Source organism: Lepus europaeus, chromosome 20 (genome assembly GCF_033115175.1).
Source record: "Lepus europaeus isolate LE1 chromosome 20, mLepTim1.pri, whole genome shotgun sequence".
NCBI classification, from domain to species: Eukaryota; Metazoa; Chordata; class Mammalia; order Lagomorpha; family Leporidae; genus Lepus; species Lepus europaeus.
The window spans coordinates 14033459-14056656 of NC_084846.1; positions in this window are offsets into that span (position 1 = coordinate 14033459).

Sequence of the window (23198 nt, forward strand, 5' to 3'; positions counted from 1 at the left end):
GATGTCCAGTGTGAGGTGCAGCTGGAGGAGTCCAGGGAAAGCTTGGTCAAGGCGTCCCTGAGACTCTCCTATGCAGCTTCTAGATTCACCTCAGTAGGTACTAGATGAGCTGGGTCTGCCAGGTTCCAGGGAAGGGGCTGCTGTGGGTCTCGTACATTAATGGTAGTGATGGCAGCATATGCTATGCAGACTTCATGAGGGGGCAAAGAGAGATGGTGTCCTGAACATTCAGTCTCTGTAAATGGACCATCTGACAGCCGAGGACATGGCCATGTATTCTTGGTTGGAGAAACAACCAAGGGTCTGTGTGTGAGCCCCAACGCAAACCTCCATGCAGGGCACACATCTTCACCAGGGGGTGTGCAGGACACACTGGGCAGTTAGACTCCTGGGCAGGTACAGTGCAAACTGCTGTTAGGAAATTGGAGACAATTGTAGATTGATGATTCTGTCCCTGCCACCAAGCGGAGAGGTTTGCATGTGAAGGGAGACATTGCACATGAACGTACTGCTGTGTAGTAAGGAATGAATAACTACACGGAGGTTACCCAGCACATGGTGAGTGTTTTCCAGAGTCAGGAAAGAGCTTTGGTGGAATTCCATGATTAGGACAGTTCTTAAGATTCAACTTAGAAGTCAGCACGAGTGGGCAGTACCAGTGACCTATTGAATCTAAAGTGCTTCAAAGCTTTTCTCTCTTCCTCCTCCACAACTGTGCAATTGTGATGCAGGACTGATCCAATTGCACTTTTCCCTGTGGCAATCCTTGTACATTCTCTGTAGGCTTTTTGCCTGCATCTCCATTTTCCCTTCTTCATTGTGAAAATAGAATTTGTTTTCCACATGGTCTAAACCCCAGTAGTCACCGGACAATCCCTGAGTGTTTCTTTATTCACCAGGATTACATCAGCCATTTGTATAGAGCATGTGTGTGCTCATATAACTCTAAAATTTATTTGAAAGATTTTTATCAAGACATATTAGATAAGCATGTCTGGAAAAACAGCTGCATGTCCATGTGCAACGTTCCCACAAGGTCTCAATGCTCTTGTTCATAGGCCATTTATTTTCTTCTTACAGTGCCTGCGGCCACAGCCTGTATGCAGGAGGATGTGTCTGCACTGAGAGTGCTTTGGCAAAAACTGTGTTCCCTACAGCACCCCTGCCTGTGAGCCACGGGGGATGGTGTCTGGGTTGTTGGAAGATGTGTCTTTGAGGCTCCAGAAAGATGACCCACACCCTAAAACTGAGTCACTACAGCAAGAAGGGTCTGCTCCAGGACTGTCCAAGAGCCCCTTCCTTCTCACTCCGTGGCTTTTCTCACCCATTGTCTCCATTCCATGAAGGCAAAATGATACTCTTTACTCTCAAGTTGATTATCAAGATGATGATCAGTAGGACAAGGGATACTGATATTCCATGGGCTTGGCCACATAGACCAGGGTGTGCCCATGAAAAATGCCTTATGAAACCCATCTGCTATCAAGGATTTTATAGCAGAGTATAACAGAAGCAAACTAGTGAAATCTTTTTCTTTTTATTTTATTTTATAAGTTCCCATCTGTGAAAATTATGCTTAAGCTGATCTTGCTTCAGTGAAATTTCTGCCTCTTTGAAATTGGCAAAGTTCTTTTCTTTGAATATGAGAGTCTCCATCTCAATATCACCTGAGAGTGCCTTGATGAGAAACTCTTGGCTCCTGGCTTCTGGCTCCTGGCTTCTAGTTCCTGCCTTGCCAAGTCCTAGCTGCTTTGGCCATTTTGGAAATCAGTCAGCAGATGAAAGGCCTCCCCTCCGCTGATGTGTGTGTGTGTGTGTAACTCTGCTTTTCAAATAAACAAAGTGAATCTTTTAAAAAATCTCACAATACCTGGGGTCGGAGCTGTGGCATAGTGGCTAAAGCTGTCGCCTGCAGTGCCAGCATCCAAAATGGGCACTGGTTCGAGTCCTGGCTGTTCCACTTCCTATCAAGCTCTCTGATATAGCCTAGGAAAGCAGGAGAAGATGGCCCAAATCCTTGGGCTCCTGCATCCTTGTGGGAGATCCTGAAGAAGCTCCTGGCTGCTGGCTTCAGATTGGCGCAGCTCTGGCCATTGCAGCCAATTGGGGGGTGAACAAGCAGATGAAAGACCTCTCTCTCTCTCTCTCTCTCTCTCTCTGCCTCTCCTTCTCTCTGTAACTCTGACTTTCAAATAAATAAATAAATCTTCTTTAAAAGAATCTCACACTACCAATCCAAGGGTATGCTATTCACGGTGAACATGACAGTAGGAAGTTATGGAAAACAAGTGAGTATAAACATTTGTACATTTATAATAAGAATTTACATGGAATGATTTTAATATTTTACTTATTTTCATTTTATTTGAAAGAGATGGGAAAGAGAGAGAGAGGGATTTTACATCTATGCTTCCCTCTCCACATGCCCACAACAGCCAAGATTAAGCCAAGCAGAAGACAGGATCCTGAAAATCAACCCAGGTTTCCCATACTGGCAAGGGGATCCAAGTGTTCGAGTCATCACCTGGTGCCTCCCAAGGTGCACATAAGTAAGAGGTAGTATCAGATTCAGAGAGGCCAAGACTTGAACCAGGACACAGGTGTCCCAAGCAGCATCTTGATCTCTGTGCCATACTACTCACTTCCTCAACCCAAAACTTGCAGGAAATTGACCAGGGGTGCCCAGGACCACAAGGGGGAACCCAGGACTCACTAAGCCAAGGCCCACTCCAGGACAAGCATGTGGTCACCGGAGAGAGATTTGTTTCATCCTAAAAATGTAGTGTTTTTTGTTTGTTTGTTTGTTTGTTTTGACAGGCAGAGTGGACAGTGAGAGAGAGAGAGAGACAGAGAGAAAGGTCTTCCTTTTCCGTTGGTTCACTCTCCAGTGGCAGCTGCGGCCGGCACATAGCGCTGATCCGAAGCCAGGAGCCAGGTACTTCCCCTGGTCTCCCATGCGGGTGCAGGGCCCAAGGACTTGGGCCATCCTCCACTGCACTCCCGGGCCATAGCAGAGAGCTGGACAGGAAGAGGAGCAACTGGGACAGAATCCGGTGCCCCGACCAGTACTAGAACCCAGTGTGCTGGTGCTGCGGGCAGAGGATTAGCCTATTGAGCCACGGTGCTGGCCAAAATGTAGTTTTATCCCTTGATAGATAAATTGCTCTTTTTTGAGCATCTCCCTCTGGAACTTTCTATAATGCAGGCTGTTGTAGAAATGGAGCGGAGACTCTTCTGCCTCTGCAGTTCCTATGAATGGGTCACCTATGACCCCTGAGAGGCCCTGTTCCCTCTTCATGAAGAAGCATTCACTAAGATCTGCCAAATACCTTGGAGCATGTTGGGGATAAGGCACAGGCAAAGCTGGAGACAGACAACTCAGATCCTGTTCTCCAGGGCACAGAACCCACAGCCTGATGCAGCTGAATTGTCAGCACCTAATGATCACAATTGCTAAGAGCTAATGTTTCAAAGAGATTGGATCTGACAGTTTATGTTTTTATCATATTCATTTCACATTTTGGAATTATAATTAATGAAGGACAGCTGTGTACAGTGTCCTGCATTGCCATCGATGATGATGGCTTGACCTGTTTCTCTTGGTAGTCTGGAAATTTGAGTGGCCTGTCATATGCACATTGCCTACATCTGGGCTCCAACATTGCAGCCCAGCTCTGACCTTTGTCCTCACATGATTTTTTCAGATATGCACTCCAGGTTGCCCTGCCCCTAAGGCCTTTCTGGTGCTCCTACTACACAACTGCTGGGAGGGTGGTTGCTGAGGCTCAGAATCACCCTTTCTTGGGAGACTCAAGGGGATTCTCAGCAGAATGTTCCTCAACCATCCCTGTCCTATGTGTTTATTGTGTTGCTTACACATCGGTTCAGAGAATTCCGTCTTTTCTAGTAATGAAAAGGTATGTGTGCCACTCTGCATATCAAAGAAGAAATAAGTGAATCAGCACATGTATGCTTTATACAAACTGCATGACACACAAGTATACAGGGTTTGCACAGATGCCTTGGTGTGCATGTGCAGCATGGAAAACATGAGAACAAACAGGACCCTCTCCTCGTCTGTGCTGCTGTTGTTCTGTGTGGCCCCAAGCCCTCTGATCCTCCTCACCGACAAAGCCCTTCCCCATCTCTGTTCCAGACATCCTGTGTCACTCCAAGTTCTCTGAGCCTCATCACACCCAACAGTCTGTTGTTGAAGTCTCTCATGTGCAACACTCAGCATCAGAGAAGTAAAATGAGAATCAGAGTGGGAGCACATTGCCTAGCCATTAGATTGACTGATAAAAAAACATAAGTAATCAAGTGATGGTGAGCAGGTGGATGAACTGGAGCCTTATTCAGTGTGACTGGGTTGTAAGATGGCCCAACTGTGGTGGAATGGCACTTGGTTGTCCCTCCAAGAGCCAAAAGAATTGCAGTGTAATCTAGAACTTCCATTTCTAGTTCCATTCTTGGGATTAATGAACACAGATCAACAGATCTTTCAAAAGAAAACACGGCCAATTTAGTAGAATAAAAAGAGTCTTCACCAGAGGCTATTAAAACAATTGCAAACACATACACCCAGAAGAACCAACAAAAACTCACAAAATGCCACTCAAAATAGGTCACAGACCTACATGCTCACCACACATCAACACAATTTCTTGAGGATGTCATGGAAAAAATCTAGCTACCTTTTCATTTCCCTTAAGGACTTAGATACAACCCCAACACATCCTTCATAAGGGAAAAATAGGAAAAGTATAGCTCTTAGAATTATAAGCCTCTGATGTGTGAATAACACTACTGTGGAAATACAAAGAGAAGTCAAGATGTGTCTGATGAAGAACTTGTGCCCAAAGTTGACTAAGACTCTTTAAAGTCAACTCTACACAAATAAACAGTCAGTGAAAAAACTGGATAAACAGATGAAAGGCACATTTCCAGAGAAGGCCAGTGTGAAATCCTGTAAAAAGAGAACTGCAGATTAAAATAATGAAAAACAGCACACACCCATGAGGATAGCCACAGAGTATTAAGCATTTGTTGCCTGTGAATTTGTAACTGAATACATTTGATTGTGTGGCATACAGAAGCCAATGTCTCATGGGCACTGGTGGCTTGACCCTCCTGGGAGTGGAACTTCCAGATCAGAAAACAGTTCCTGCAGCCAATCAGGTAGGCCTGTCGGAGTCTTCTGGGCTAGAAATATGTATTGAATGCTTTCTCCCATTCTTTCCTTGAGATATACTTGCACAATGATGTTACTTTGGTGAGCAGAAGTTTTATATTTTAAAACCCAGTAGGCCAAATTTTTCTGTTATGTTTATAAGTTATGTTATATTATGTTATATTTTCAGGTCCAGTTGTGCTTTTTAATCCTTATCTATACATGGAAATTAAATTTTTCTTGTAACGCCCTATTTTTCCAGTTTTTAACATTTCAACCCACAATGTTCCCAGAAATTGTTTCTTCAAGTATGATCAGCCAACTTTGCTCTCAGAGACATTTGGTGTCTGGTTGTATACCACAGCTACAGGGGCTTGTGCTGTGGCACAGTGGATTAAAGCCTAAGTCTACAGCACTGGCATCCCATATGGGCACCAGTTCAAGTCCCAGCTGCTCCACTTCCAATCCAACTCTTTGCTATGGCCTATGAAAGCAGAAGCATGTGGGAGACCCGGAAGAAGTTCCTAGTTCCTGGCTTTGGATCAACTCAGCTCTGGATGTTGTGGTCATTTGGGGAGCGAACCAGTGGAATGGAAGACCTCTCTCTCTCTGGACATACTTATCTCTATAACTCTCTTTCAAATAAATAGAATGAATCTTAACAATGAAAAACCACAGCTACAAAGAAAAGACAGAAAACACACATATGTTCTGTGATTTTGACAGGGACTGCACTTTGGATGGAGCTCAATTTGTGCACTGAGCTCATCACAATATTCAGTTTCCTAATTTATCAGTATTTAAGAAAACACAGAATCTTACTCTGCTGAGAAAAATAAATTTGTAAAAAAAGCTTCCTGTATCTGAAAAATGTGTGTAAAATATTACAACTATCACCACATTAACTTTGGTGTATTGTAAACTTTCTCTGTGGCTCACAGTAGGCTGCCCAGTGATTCAAGAATCAAAGGCCAAGTTTGGAAATAAAGACTGAAATTCTCTCAAGAATAACATAGTCATGTTTAAAGGAAAGATTTCTGACCCTCTCCCCCAAAAAAGCTATGAAAACCAATAATTAAGTGGGAAAAACTATTTGATTGAAAATCTATCTGCAAATACTAATTATAACAAATGTGTCACTCTAGTGGGAGGGGTGTCATGCACAGTGGTAGGGTGTTGGGAAACCCCTGGACTCCACTTGTAAACTTTGCCATGAACCTAAAGCTACTCTAAAAAATAGTCTTCTTTTTAAGAATATAATTTACTAGCAAGAAAAATTGTAATATAATTTTTTTAAAAAATGAAACTATTTAAGATAACATAGAAAGTTTGCTTCTGTCTCTAAGTATCAGAGAGTTATTTTTCCAGTGGAAATGGATAATAGAATTTTCCAAAAGCTTTCTCTGCATCTATAATGATTTCAAAGATTTTCAGTTTCAGTTTGTTAACATAATGAATTGATAACCAAATTTGCATTACTGGTCAGCATGTGTTGCTGTTTTTATATATTTTTTTTTTTACATTGTGCATATTTGTCCCAAATCTATCCACACAAGGTATATCCATCTGTAGGGCTGTTTTCCTTGTCATATCTTTGCCTGGTTTTGGAATCATTGTGGTGCTGACCTCATAGACTGAACAGAACTCTCCATTTTCTGAAATGACTTGTGTAAAATTGGCATTCTTTGTCCTTTCAGTGTCTGGCATATTTTACCAGTGAAATAGTGAGTCTAAAATTTTCTCTGTTTAAACTAAAACTTCAGTTTTCTGGCTGTTTTCCAATGTCTTTATTTTACTTAGCTCATGAAATTTATGGTATAAATCTTGATCACACTATGCCCATATTAGTCTTTCCATTTCTGTAGAAACTGTATTGATGTCACCACTCAGATTCCCAGTACTGGTCCTTCATGCTTTCTCCTCTCTTTTTTTCTGGTCAGTATGGATAAAGCTTAGTAATTTTTACTGATTTTCTCAAGAATTCAGCTTTGACTTCATGGGCTCTTTGTTCCTTTTTCTGTGTGATGTCTCACTGGTCTCTGCTATGAAGTTTCCTGATTCCTTTCTACTGAGTGCACTGCTTGATTTGTCCTTTCCTTAATTTTTTTAAGATGGGAGCTTATTGATTGAGAATTTTCTTCTGCTTTACTATGGCCATTTACTTCTCAGCATTTCTCTCTAAGCCTGAATTGTGAGTTTTGACTGTAGCAGGCTTGGAACTGGCCTGAGACATCATCACCCACAACATAAGCAAAGTGGGAAGAGCTTGTTGGTGTCCAGCCCTGGCCAAAGAGAGGGATGTGCTCAGGAGCAGTGCTGCTAGGAGACTAGTGGTGAGACCTTTCTGTGTGGTCCTCTCCAGCTTTCCAGGACTGTCTGTGGATGATCAGAAGGCTGGGTCTAGGGGAGAGTCCCAGGGCCCCAGGGTGGGGCTGGTTACGCAGCACAACTGTACCTACATGGCCAGCAGGTGGGAAGAGGGAGAGTTTCTAGAGGACTGTGTTTTCATGGTGGCAGCTGTTCTTACATTACTTGTATGAAACAATTTCATTCATAGCCCTGGGAGTTACAGAGAAACCCAATCACAGGAACACCGGACTCCAGACATCAAAGTGGTCTGGGCCGTTCAAGGCTTAGGCCGAGCAGTGCTGAGGTGGACAGGCCTCTGCCCACACTGGCTTACAGGACATGAGGTGAGCAGAGATCAGCTCCAGATCCAGTACCTGGAATCACCAGGAAGGGGCCAGGAAGGGGACACCATTGCCTTGCAGGGTGCCCTGGAGCGGAAGCAGAGGAGGCACAAGGGGTTCTCCCCAGAGCCGCACACAGGCTGAGCACAGGAACTGTGCATCATCACTTAGAAAGTGGTCCAGAGAGCATGTCCAAGTCAGGAAGAAAACCTGCATACATATGACTGCCCCTGCTATCATATTCTTTGGTGAGAAAGTGTCATCTTGTGAAGGTGTAGGGTCCTTTTACAATTAACCTAAAAGTTCATGTAAACCAAACCAAAGAGGATGTTCTCTGAACACATTCTCAAAATCATATGGAAAACAAAGCACAATAATGGCCCCAAATGGAAAGAATGAGAGCTGTTTCAGTGCCCTGTGTGGAGGTCATCAACAATACAAACAAGGGGGCCAATGCTGCGGCACGGCTGGTAAAGCAGCTGCCTACAGTGCTTCCTCTGATCACGACAGGGCCTCCCTTCTAAAGTCCCATAAGGGTGTTCAAGTTCAAGCTTCTCCACTTCCAACTCAGCTCTCTACTATGGCCTGGGAAAGCAGTAGAAGATGGCCCAAGTTCTTGGGCCCCTGGGTCCCCTTGGGAGACCCAGAAGAAGCTCCTGACTCTTGGCTTTGGATCGTGCCAGCTCCGGCCATTGCAGCCATTTGAGGAGTGAACCAGCAATTGGAAGACCTCTCTCTCTCTGCCTTTCCTCTCTGTAACTTTGATTTCAAACAAATAAATAAATCTTTAAACAACAACAACAACAAAAAAATGCAAGCCAACAATAATCCTAGAGACTGGTCAGAGAATGATGATGTTCATTTGGGATCAGCAGGGCCCTGAAATCAGAATGTGCATGCCCACCCAAGGAGGCTGAGGCAAGGAGAGGTTTCAAAGGCACACATGAGGAGTGAGCAGGCATTGTGTTGCAGCAGGTGAGCAACTGCTTGCAGCACTCATGACCCATGTTGGAGACTCTGCTCAAATCTAGCTTCCTGGTAAGCAGCACATAGCTCCAGTCCTTGGGCCCTGCCTCCCACATGCAAGACCTGCATGGCGGTTGGGATCCTGGCTTCAGCCTCATCTAGTACCAGCAGTTGTGGGCATTTGGGGAGTGATCCATAGATGCAAGGTCTTTTTCTCTCCCTGTTGTCATCCTGCATTTCAAATAATTAGATATATACATAAATTAATCAATATGTAAATGAATCCTGCTCCAGCCATGAACTTCTGGGTCTGGGCTGGATGCCTCTTGGGTTCCACACTTGAAGTGCTAAGTCTGCCCTGGTTTTACCACATACTGAGCCTCGTGTGCCACTGTTGATGTGCTGGGTCTGAGCTGGCTGACCCTTTCTCCACACCCAGAGCGACCTCTGCTCTGCTCTCCAAGTTAGCAGCCTCTCCTCCAGGTCAGATTTTGTGTGAGCACTTAGCCATGGTTTCCTCTCTAAGCTATGACAGGAGCAAGTTCCTCCTGCAGAGAAGAGGCAAGGCAGGGACATGCAACCAGGGACAAAACCACCTTCCTCTGATCGAGACAGGGCCTCCCTCCTGAGAACAATCGGTAACCTGCAGCTTTGTACAGGGGCCTCTCCACTGTGCAGACTCTAACTAAAGCCATGTCCCAATGCTACTGACAAGGGAGCAAAGCCAGGAGCAGCCACCTGATGTAGCCTAGGCCCAGGATCCATCCAGAGCACTCCCTGAGGACTCCCTGAGGACTCAAGTGCCACAGGCTCCTGCTGCCTGTGGATCCAGGGAAACAGGAAAACACTTACCCTGGGCCTCAAGGCTGCTGCTGTGACTATCTCCCCATCTTCCTTGACCTTGGCATGGATAGCAGTGAAGAGGAGGGCTGGGCAGTGAGCATGGGGAGCTCAGTGTCCTAGCCTAGGAGAGGGCCTGTAGATTGACTATTGAGGGAGCACAGCGGGCAAGGGTGAGACAGGCGAGTCCTGTGAGGGGATTCGTGACAGCCAGGAGATCCAGAAGCCCAGGCAACAAATGGCTTGTGTGGCAGCTGGTGGTCTTCCCTGTGTTACAGGTCTAGGGTCCACCACAGGGAGCAGGATGAGCATAGCCTGGGAAATGCACAGTTCCAGAGAGCCCAAGGAGACCATGTGGACCTCCGGGGGACCAGCCAGTTTGAGCCAGGGCCACAGCTGGCAGAGAGTGAAAGATGTGGGTTCTTGGAGCAAGCCCTCCCTGAGACCCAAACCCACCCCTGGGAGACTCCTGGGGCTGCCTTTCCTGCTGCCCTTAAGGTAGGGTGGGCCTTGATGTCCTCACCTCTCTGCCCTCCATCAAGCACAGGTGCTCCCGGTGCACAGGAAGCAGCCAAGGGGCCAGGATCAAGCTGGTACCTCTGTGTGGAAGAAGTGGACCTGGCTGAGGGAGATAGTTGAAGGGCCACCAAAGGGTCAAGGTCATTGTCCCGAGACCTGAGACTGTGCTCTTCCATGCAAAAGTGGTCTTGCCATGGAGAGCTGGAGAAGCAAAATGGGAAATGTGTGGGCCTCAGAAGTAGATGATGAGGCAGTGCAGACAAGAGTCCTTGTGGGCTGGAAGATGAAAAAGGAAGGTGGGAGCAGAGGCAGAGAGCAGGAGAAATTGTCCAGGGCTTTCTTGCAATAGCTTGGCTTTGGTCCTGTGGGATTCTTGGACATTCACAGCTGTGTGCAGTAGTGAGAGCAACCATGAGACACCATGCAGGCTTCTGAGAGTGGATGCTACTCTCCAGGTGTCACTCAGAGACAGCACCTAAAAACCACACACCCCACATCTCACCCACACCCAAACCACATAATCCACATCTACACCATCCTCACTACACCCACACAATCCTCACCTACACCCCTACCATCCTCACCAGACTCAACACCATCCTCACCCACACTCACACCCACAACATCCCCACTACACTCACACCATGCTCACCCATACCCCTTCCATTGTCACCACATCTACAATATCTTCACCACATTCACACCACCTTCACCCACACCAATATCACCTTTACCTATACACACACCATCCTCACCACATACACACTATCCTCACCCACACACCTACCATCCTCACCACACCCACACCATCCTCACCCACAGCCCTACTATCCTCACCACACCCTACACCATCCTCACCACACCCACACCACCCTCACCACACCCACACCATCCTCACCACACCCACATCATCCTCACCATGCTCACATCACCCTCATCTACATCCATACTATCCTCACCACACCTACACTGTCCTCACCCACCCCATCCACACCATAAACAAACCATCCTCACCCATACAAACACCCCACTTCATCTTCATGCACACCTATGCCAAACTCACTCCTCAGCAGCCATTGGCTCTCTTATTTCATAGTCTAACACCCTGTAAGGGGTTAGAAATCCTCTCCTGGGGTCAAACATCCCCTCTCATGGTTAGATAATCTGTCACAATAAGACACCCCATCTCAAGGTCATGTACCCTCTCTTATAGTCAAACCTCCCATGTCATGGTCAGACACCCTCTATTATAGTCAGCTACCCCCTCTCAGAGTCAGGCACCCTCTCTCATGGCAGACACCCCTCTCACAGTCAGACACACACTCTCAGGGTCACACATCCCTTCTGATATTCAACAATCCCTCTCATTGTCAGAGAACCTTGTTGAGAATCAGATACCCTCTCATGGTCAGACAACCTGTCAGTCAGACACCTCCTCTCACAGACAGATCCTCTCATGGCCACATGCCCTCTCTCATGGTAAGACACCCTCTCTCACGTCGGACACTCTATCTGATGATCATACGCCCCTCTGATGGTCAGGCATCATGTCTCATGGTCAGATACCCTCTGACAATGTTTGACACTTCTTCCCTAGGTCAGACACACTTTGCCACATTCAGACACCCTCTCATTGTCAAATACTCCATTTCACAGTCAGGCATCCACCCTGATGAGCACCCATTCTCAGCATCATACTACCCTTCTTACTGTCAGCTGTGCTCTTTCAAGTTTAAACAACCCCTGTCATGGTCACACACTCTTTATCATGGTCAGACAAACTGTTTCATATTTAGACTTCCTTCTCAAGTTCAGACACCCCTCTCTAATGGTCAGGCAGACTCTTGTGAACAGAAACCCTCTTTAATCATCATAAAACCTGTCTCATAGCCATGTCAGGATCTCATGTCAGGATCATACACTCTCTTTCATGGTCAGACGCTCATGATCAGGCAGCATGTCTTATGGTCAGACACTCCCTCTTGGCCTCATACATTTCTCAGTCTTCTGATCTGGGGGCTTTGTTCTAAGCTAACACTGAATTCTGGGACATTTCCCAACCTGAGCAGTACTCTAGGAGTTGGCTCTGGTCTCTGCAAAGCACTGCCATGACAACTCTGGGCCATCCCAAAACTGGCTGCCCACTCTGCTTTGGGTCCCATGCCCACTGTTCAGCTGCAGGGTCGTCCTTCTCTGTACTCTGATCACTCACACCTGCCACATCTGGCACCTGCTCTGGGCACCTGGCCAGAGCCAGGATCTTGGAAGAAAACACTCACTGCAGAGGAAACCTGCCTCTTGCATGACTCTGGAAATGTGAGCAAGTGATGTCCACTGAGCTAGAGCTGGGGTCCTGATCCTGTCTGTGATTGGAAAGGGCTAAGAGCGGGATCTTGGCTGGTGGTGGGAACAGAGCTTGCAACTCAGGATGTGGAGTTATCATTTATAGGGTCTGGTCACCCCCAAGTCCCACAAAAAAGTATTTCATCCACTCCAGTGGAAAGGATGATCCTCTCAGTGGATGTTGAGCTTAGACAAATTATGTGGGCCTGGCTGGTGCAGGACACTTGCAGCTGACAAGTGGCTAAGACCTCCAGTCAAAGCCAGAGTCAGGAGAGAGCAGCAGTTTCAACTCATTTGAGACTGGTGGTACTGGGAAGGAGGGTGCCAGGACTCTATCACCCAGGCACCCCTCTAAGGACTGAGAGGCTGAGGACAGAACTGTAGGAAACTCATGGTTTGACCCAAAGGACGTGAGTCTTGAATTATACCCAAGAAGAATGAGTCCCTTGGACCTTGAGGCCCAGTGTTCAGGGCAGGGTCCCTGCTGGAGAGGGTCTAATTTATCAGTATCTTTGCAGATGCACAGAGTCATGAGCCTGCCTAAAGCATGGAACGCAACATGGTCACACAGGCAAATGGAACCATGCAGAATGCCCTCAACACACAAGCCAGTTTTGTTATAGCAGTGAGGACACAAACCAGTGTCCATGCAGGGTGGCCAAGAGGACTGTTGCAGGGACACTGGAGCCCTAGTCTCAGGAGATACAAAGGACTCAATGTGAAACCTCTTGTTGCCCAGCAGCCATAGGCCCACAGAGTTCTGCAAGGCAGACAGAGCCTATCCAGGCACTGGCTAGCCATTCAACAGGCTATTGTACCACAGGCCAGCACATCACAGGTCAATACACCATGGACCAACATGTAACAGACCAGTACATCACATGCCAACACACCACAGGCCAGCACACCACAGGCCATCACACCACAGGCCAGCACGCCACAAGCCAGCACATCACAAGCCTGCACACCACAGGCCAGCACACCTAGATCAGCATGTCACTGGCCAACATGTCACAAACCAGCATATCATAGTTTTTGGCTTTGCCTAACATTCTGTCTCTACACTTCCTGAGAGTTGACAACCTGATGTCCTCAAGGGTCTTTTAAAGTATAAGCACAGATCGTTCCAGAAACATAAAACTCTACCATGCTCCAGGAAGTGAGGGCCCTGCAGATGACTAAAGGAGATGGGATGTTATCCAGAGGCTGGGGTCTACATGCGTGTGTGCAGGAGGAATGTTCCAGAGAGCTATTCAATTTTGTTCTCTTGTCACTCCCTTTTCCCACTCTCAGAAATAACCACAGACTTGCTAGCCAAGGGCCAGCCCCCTTATTGACCTGACCCAGCTGAAGTTCCTCACCACAGAGGCCAGCAGGGTGCCTCCCTGCAGGGAAACAGAGCAGGACTCAGGTTTACAAGCAATTGAAAAAAGATTATAGGAAATTTTAAATCTGTAAGTATTCCTCACATTGATACTTTCTCAACTCATTTTAAGAAGCTACCTTTCAAATAAGCCTATTTCTTCCATCTTGAGCCCCTCATCCATCCAGCAGCTCTTCCATTTCTATTCTTTTTTTTTTAAAGATTTGTTTATTTTATTTGAAAGAGTTGCGTAGGCAGAGAGAGAGAAAGAGAGAGAGAGAGAGAGATATCTTCCATCTGCTAGTTCACTCCCCAAATAGCTGCAACAGCCAGAGCTGGGCTAATCAAAAGCCAGGAGCCAGGAGCTTCATCCAGGACTCCCACATGGGCACAGGAGCCCAAGGACTTGGGCCATCTTTCACTGCTTTCTCAGGCCGTAGCAGAGAGCTGGATCAGAAGTGGAGTATCCAGGACTCAAACTAGTGCCCATAAGGAATGCCAGTACTACAGGTGGCGGCTTTGCCCACTACCCTACAGCGCTGGCCTCTCATTTCTATTCTTCTCAGAAAAATCTCTTGGATGACTTGTCTGTATGTAAGTCTTTTATCCTCTCTCCATTTTTTTCTTGAATCTGTTCTAGACAGGCTCTCATCACCATCACTCCTTCAAAACTGATCTGGTCAAAATCAACACCTGATTAGTTCTTTTCCAGTGTCCATTATACTTAGCCAGTCTCTTGAATGGGATGATTACATTCTCAAATCTCCCTCGAATATCTATACACTATTGGCTTCCAAATTCATGTGTCCAGCCCAGATGTCTCTCCACAACCCCTCAGATTCCTAAGAACCAATTTCCTACTCAACAACTCCACTCAGAAAGTAATGGACATCACAAAACTGAACTACCAATTCCTTTGCCAAATTGTTTGTTCTTTTTGAAATAGCCAATTTTCTAGTTGCCTTGCTCAAAATTCTTGGATTCCTTATTTATTTAGCATCCCAAATACAAACCCATCACAATTTACCTGGGATCTAGTTTTAAAATACATTGAGTCCATCTACTTTTCTCCATCATTCATCACTATCCAAGCCATAATCATCTCATTTGAAAGACTACAAATGGCCTCTAAATGGCTTCCAAACTTCTGTTCTTGTCCTACTGTAAGTGCTCAATGCAGCTAATGAGAGAAAGACTAAAGAATTGGAGTAAATAATTGCAGAAGGAATATTACTATCAGAAAATATCCATTTGGTAATTCTAGTTGAAATAATCTTGGCAATATTCACTAAGTGTTTCTAAACTAATTAGATAAAAAGGTATTATAAAACTTTATAATGCTTAGATCAGGAGGATAATGCCCAACCATGTAAATGTCTGTAAATATTGGACAATATGATACTAGGGGCTTCATGATGGGATGCTGAAGAAATGACATAACTCCCTCTATGAAGTATTCCTTCTCTACCCTCACATTTTTTCTGACTCTTTTCTTACTCTCAGTGGACAGATAAAAAGTGAATAGAAGAATATGTTAAAAAACATCCAGAATGTGGAAAGTTGCGATATTAACTGCCCAGTCTGTTCAAAAAATTAATAAGCATTTTTAAGTGGGTGAGAGAAAACAGTTGTAAATTAAAGAAAAGTTAAAATAAATGTTGATGTGAAATGCAAATGTCCATGAAATGTCTATGAAGCATGTAAATCTTATTTAAACAAACCAGTTATGAAAGTATACTTTTAAGACAGTCATGGAAAATTGAACAGAATTGAATTGAATGGTATTAAAGTACTACTCTTAATTTTGTAATGTAAGATATTATATATATATATATATGTTTTAATGTTTTTTAAATTTAGAATCAAATTGAAGAATTTACAGAAAAATGAATTGCTGTGAAGTAGGAAAAAGTAAGGAGACAGGTAAAATAAGAGCGGAATGTTGATAACTGTTCAAGTTGGGTAATAGGTCAATGATAGTCTTTAGTTTTACTATAGAAAATATGTTTGAAAATTTTCATAATAGAAAATTTCTGCCAGCCTTATTAGCACGTTTCCAAGGGCTTCACACATGCTGCTTTTTTATGTATAATGTCTTCCCACATAATTCTATTTTCTGATCTCCCTCCTTCTTTGGGTCTTGGCTAAAATGATCATTTTCCATTGAATTCTTTCTCATTTTACAATCAAAACTTTAAACACCCTACAGCACTATTTTAGGCATTTCCCACCATTTACCTTCTTATTTCTTGTTTTGTTCAATGTTTATTCCCTCAGTAAGAGATTAAGTTCCATATTACCAATAATTTAGTCATTTTTTCACTGTAATGTCTTCAGGATCCAGAATTACTTGTGGGCCACTACAGGGGCTTAATAAGTGCAATAGGCTCTCAAGATTCATGAATTCAACCAACCATGGATTGAAAATATTTTTGAAAAATGGTGGATTAGGGAGCAGCATTTTTTGCAGGGCTAGGAAGAATCAGCACAGAGAATAGTATAGGAGGTACATGCTTGGAGAAGAAGTGGAGAAAAAGCCATCCACGAAGCCCCACGAGAGGAGAGGAAATGGCTTGAACTTGCATGGTGAGTGCTAATGCACATCCAGAGAACTTAGAGAGCCAGTGCCAGCAGCATTTTTGAGGTGGGGGGTGTGTGTGAGGAAGGTCAGACTGCAACAATCTGTGGGGATAGAGTTGGATAGAGTGTGGCATGGGTCCGGACTGGGGCCTGGGAAGCTGGTGGGTGCTGGCAATCACCTGTGGTCCTAGTGGAAGTGGGGTGGGGGGCCCATCGATTCAGAGTTATCTCTCCTAAACAAAGCCCACGATCTAGCTGAGAGAGGGCAGGCACCAGTTTGAAACAGTAATATAACCACGAAAGCCTGCAGGCATGCACACAACAGCTCATTGAGGTGGGACACCTGAATGCAGTGCTGGCAGCAGTGGTGGGCAGCCATTAGGCCAGTGACTAGTGTATGCATGTGATCCAGAGTTATGAGCAGAGGGAATGACCCACAAGCCCCCATTGCCTCAGAGCTCAGCTGGAAGGTGGTTTCACCTTCAGTGCCCTCTGGTCTCAGTGTCTGTGGCAGCCCTGTGTGCTGAGACCTTAGGGCCTCAAATGTTACATGAAAACTTGTAGGGTATAGCTGGGTTTGGAGTTCTACCACACCCAACTTGGGTGTTACCCTGGAAACTCACCCTACCATGGAGCATTATCCAGAGCCCTCTGGCTACACTCATCACAGGCCTCCTGGTATTCACTGAAAGGTCAGACATTCTATGAAGCCACAGCATAGCCCCGAAGATAAAAACCAACAGGAGAAAAAATTAAAAATCAATTCCACAAATACCAAAATGTAAGAGCTGAAATTCAAGAAACAAGATTAAGGGAGTCATCATGACCTTCCCAGAGGAGCACAACAATATTTAAATATTATAATTTGCAAAGATGAAGAGATCAAGGAAATGCCAGAAATGGAATTTAGAAAATTAATTATAGGACTACTCAAAAAAATTAAAAGCAAATCCATGAACTAAAGAAAATCATACAGGACAAGAATGAAAATTTTCCAAGGAAATTGAGAAGATAAAGAGAAATCAAAATGAAATTTTAGAAATTTCAATCCAATGGATCAAATGAAAACTACAGTGGAAAGTCTTATCAGCAGACTTGATGAGGCAGAAGAAAGAATATCCAAACTAGAAGACAAATCTTTGGAAATCTTACAGTCACACACACAAACACACACATACACAAGAAGAAAATAGACAACTTAAAAACAGTATTGGAGATCTATGATATACTATCAAATGACCCAACATACAGGTCTTAGGAGTTCCTGAATGAGTGGAAAGAGAGAATGGAATAGAAAGCCTATTTAGTGAAATCATTACAGAAAACTTCCCCAATGTGAAGGAAGAAAGGGATGTTCAAATAGAGGAAGCACATAGAACTCCAAACAGACATAACCAGAAAAGATCCTCACCATGACCCACTGTAGTCAAACTTTCCAAAGTAAAACATAAAGAAAAGATTCTAAAATATGCACAAAAGATATGCCAGATTACCTTCAGAGGATTGCCAATAAAACTCACAGATTACTTCTCATCAGAAACTCTATAGGCTACAAAGGAATGGCAAGATATAGTCCAAATCTTAGAATAAAGAAAACTGTCAACCCAACATACCATACCCCACAAAGCTTGCATTTATGAATGAAGGTGAAGTAAAGACCTTCCATAGCAAACAGAAATTGAAAGAATTTATAGACACTCATCCAACCCTACAGAAGATGCTTAAGGAGGTGCTACACACAGAAACACATAAAGGTAGTCATCATTATGAAAGAATGAGAAGGCAGAAAAACCACCAGTAGAAATATGAAAGAAAGTCAAAACAAGCAATAGGAGTATTTATGGGAAAATGGCAGGGCTAAGTCATTACTTATCAATAGTCACCTTGAATATAAATGGCCTCAGTTCTCTGGTTCAAAGATCCAGACTGGCTGAATGGATTAAAAACTAAGACCCATTTATGTGCTGCATATAAGAAACACATCTCACCAATGAAAATACACACAGAGTGAAAGTGAACGGATGGAAAATACAGCCCGTGCTAATAGAAACCAAAAGAGAGCTGGTGTTGCCATCCTATATCAGACAAAATAGACTTTAACATAACAGCTGTTAAAAGAGATGAAGATGGCAATATGTAATGATTAAGGAATCAATCCAACAGGAAGATATGAGCAGAATAAATGTATAGACACCCAATTACAAGGTAACTAGCTATGTAGAAATGTTAATAGAGCTAGAATGAGACATAGACTACAATACTGTAGTAATGGGGGACTTCAATACTCCACTTTCAGCAATGGACAAATCAACCAGACAGAAAATCAGCAAGGGAACAACAGAGTTAATCAACACTATAGAACAAATGGACCTAAAGGATATCTACAGAACTTTTCCTCCTACAGTGGCAGTGCATGGAATATTCTCTAGAAAGGACCATATGCTAGGTCACAAAGCAAGTCTCAGTGAATTAAAAAAAATTGAAATTATTCCATGCATCTTCTCAGACCACAATGGAATAAAACTAGAAATCAACAATTCAAGAATCTCTAGGACATACATAAACACCTGGAGACTGAATACTATGCTCCTGAATGAATAGTGGGTCATTTTGATTTCAAAAGAGACATCAAAAAATTTCTGGAAACTAATGAAGATGCAATCTATCATATCAAAATCTATAAAATATGGAAAAAAAACATGAACACTGAACAACACAATCCTCAATGAACAGTAGGTCTTAAAAGAAATTGAAAGGGAAATCAAAATGATTCCTGGAAACAAATGGCAATGACAATATAACATTAAAAAACTTCTGGGATACAGCAAAAGCCATATTAAGAAGGAAGTTCATAGCAATCGGTGCCTATATGAAGAAACTGGAAAGGTATCAGATACATCAATGCATCTCAAGGACCTAGAAGATCTACAACAAACCAAACCCAAAACTAGTTGGAAGAAGGAAATAATTAAAATTAGAGAAGAAATAAACAAAGTTGAGACCAAAAAACAATCCAAAAATCAGTAAAATGAAAAGGTGTTTTTTGAAAAAATAAACAAAACTGTTACACCATAGGCACATCTAGCCAAAAAAATAAGGCAAAGAACCAAACCAATAAAATCAGAGATGATAAAGGAAATGTAACAACAGATACCACAGAGATCAAAAGAATCATCAGAAATTATAACAAAGAGCTGTATGCCAAAAAACTAGGAAACCTAGAAAAAATGGATAAATTACTAGACAGATACAATGAAGCTATAGAAAACCTAAACAGACCAATAACCTAGACAGAGATTGTATTAGTAATAAAGATCTTTCCAACAAAGAAAATTCTAGAACTGGAGGACTTCTCTCCTGTATTCTACCAGACATTTAAAGAACAAATTCCCATTCTTGTCAAGCTATTCAAAACAGTTGAAAAGGAGGGAATATTACCAAAACTCCTTCTACAAAACCTTTATCACTTTAATTTCTAAATCTGAAAAAGATAAAACAGAGAATGAGAACTATAAACCAATATCCCTGATGAACATAGACGCAAAAATCCTCAACAAAATATTAGCTAAAAGAACCCAATAAGACATCAGAATGATCACCCATTTTGACCAAGTGGAATTTATCCATGGCATGCAGGGATGCTTCAACATTTGCACATTAACAAACTGAAGAACAAAAATCATGATTATCTCAATAGATGCAGAGAAAGCATTTGATAAAATGTAACATCCCGTCATGATGAAAACCTTAAGGAAAATGAGTGTAGAAGGAACATTCCTCAACACAAACAAGGCAATATATGAGAAACCCATTGCAAGCATCCTGTTGAATGGAGAAAAGCTGACAGCAGCCTAAGATCTGGATCCAAACAAGGATGCTCGTTCTCACCATTGCTATTTGATATAGTCTAGGCAAGAAAAAGAAATCAAAGGGGTAAAAATTAAAAAGAGGAGCTCAGACTATCCTTATTTGCAGATGACATGATCCTATATATAGGAGATCCAAAACCCAAAACTCCATTGAGAGACTATTGAAACTCAAAAATGAGTTTGGTAAAGTGGCAGGATATAAAAATCAACACAGAAAAATCAATAGCCTTTGTTTTTTTTATTTTTAAAGATTTATTTATTTTACTTGAAAGTCAGAGTTACACAGAGAGGGGAGAAGCAGAGAGAGAGAGAGAGGTCTTCCATCCACTAGTTCACTCCCCAATTGGCCATAATCGACGAAGCTGCACTGATCTGAAGCAAGGACCCATAAGCTTCTTCCAGGTCTCCCATGGGAGTGCAGGGGCCCAAGGGCTTGGGCCATCTTCTACTGCTTTCCCAGGTGATAGCAGAGAGTTGGATAGGAAGTAGAGCAACCTGAACTTGAACCAGCACCCACATGGGATACTGGCACTACAGGTAGTGGCTTTACCGGCTACGCCATAGTGCCTACCCCAAATAATAGCCTTTGTATACACAGACAATGCCATGGCTTAGAAAGAACTTGTAAGATCAGTACCATTCACAATAGCTACAAAAAAAAATCAAATTCCTTGGAATAAATTTAGCCAAGGATGTCAAAATCTCTATGATGAAAATTACAAAACACTAAAGAAAGAAATGAAGAAGACATTTAAAAATGGCAATTTTTTCCCATGTTCCTGGATTGCAAGAATCAACATCATCAAAATGTCAATACTAACAAAGGTGATTTACAGATTCCATGTAATCCCAATCAAAATAACCAACAATATTCTTCACAGGTCTAGAGAAAACTATGCTGAAATTCATTGGAAACACAAGAGACCCAAAATAGCTAAAGCAGTCTTATACAACAAAAATGAAGCTGGAGGCATCACAATACAAGGTTTCAAGACATACTACAGGGCAGTTATAATCAAATCAGCCTGGTACTGGCACAAAAACAGATTTATAGACCAATGTAAGAGAATATAAACTCCAGAAATCAATCCATGCAACTACAGCCAACTTATATTTGATAAAGGAGCTAAAATCAATCTGTGGAGCAGAGACAGTAGCTTTAACAAATGGTGCTGGAAAAATTGGATCTCCACATGCAGAAGTATGAAATGAGACCCTTACCTTACACCCTGCACAAAAATCCCATCAAAATGGATCAAGGATCTAAAACTATGACTCGATACCATCAAAGTATTTGAGAACATGGGGAAAACTCTACAAGACATTGGCATAGGCAAAGACTCCTTGGAAAGAAGCACAGGCAATCAAAACCAAAATGGACAAATGGGCTTACATCAAGCTGAGATGCTTCTGTACTGCAAAAGAAACATTCAGCAAAAAGAAGCAGCAACCAACAGAATGGGAGAAAATATTTGCAAACTGCACAACTGATAAAGGGTTAACATCCAGAATGTATAAAGAGCTCAAGAAATTCAGCAATAAAACAAACAATCCAGTTAAGACATGGGTAAATGACTTAAACAGGTATTTTTCAAGAGAAGAAATTCAAATGGCCACAGACACTTTTGAAAATTCTCAGGTTCTGCAGCCATCATGGAAATGCAAATCAAAACCACAAGGTTCCACATCACTCCAGTTAGCATGCCTAGCATACTGAAATCAACAAACAACAAATGCTAGTGAGGATGTGGGAAAAAGGGTACTCTGATCCATTGCTTGTGGGAATGTAAACTGGTGCAACCACTGTGGAAGACAGTATGGAGATATTGTAGAAACCTGAATATAGATGTACCATATGATCCTGCCATCCCACTCCTAGGAATTTACCCAAACCAAAATAAATCAGTACATGAGATATCTGTACCCCCGTGCAGCACAATTTACAGTAGCTAATAAAATCAACCCAGATGCCCACCAACCAGTGACTGGATAAAGAAATTATGCTATATATACACTATGGAGTTCTACTCAACTGTAAAAAAGTGAAATCCTGTCTTTTGCAACAAGAGGGTCACAACTGGAAACCATTATACTTAGTGAGATAAGCCAGTCCCAAGAAGACAAATAGGTTTTCCTTGATCCTGTGCAACTAATAGAATACATGAAATGTAACATATTCAAGCAAAATAGTCATTTGGAGAATGGATGACTGTTCATAGCCCTTGTCTCTTCCATTGAAGAACAATCTTTTGTTAGTTTTGTTTTATTTTGTTTTTTTTTCTCTTCATACTATTTGCTGAACTCTTGTACTTAAAGTAGGGCTAACTATAAGATCACTAAGTAAACTGATAATAGATTATTGGAAAAATTAAGAATGGGAATCTGAGGGGCCAGTGCCATGGCTCACTTGGTTAATCCTCCGCCTGCAGCACCAGCATCCCATATGGGTGCTGGGTTCTAGTTCTGCTTGCTCGTCTTCCACTCCAGCTCTCTGCTGTGGCCTGGGAGGGCACTGGAGGATGGCCCAAGTGTTTGGGCCCCTGCACCCGCATGGGAGACCAAGAAAAAGCACCTGGCTCCTGGCTTCCGATTGGCGTAGTTCTGGCTGTGGCGGCCATTTAGGGTGTGAACCAAGGGAAGGAAGATCTTTCTCTGTGTGTGTGTGTGTGCCTCTCTCTCTCATTATCTAACTCTATCTGTTAAACAAACAAACAAAAAAAAGAATGGGAGTCTGAGAAGGGGGAGTAGTGTTGGAATGTGGGCAGGAGGGAGGGGAAGCCCCCCTTTGTTCCTAAAGCTGTATATATGAAATACATGAAATTTGTATAACTTAAATTTAAAAAAGAAAAAAATAGACA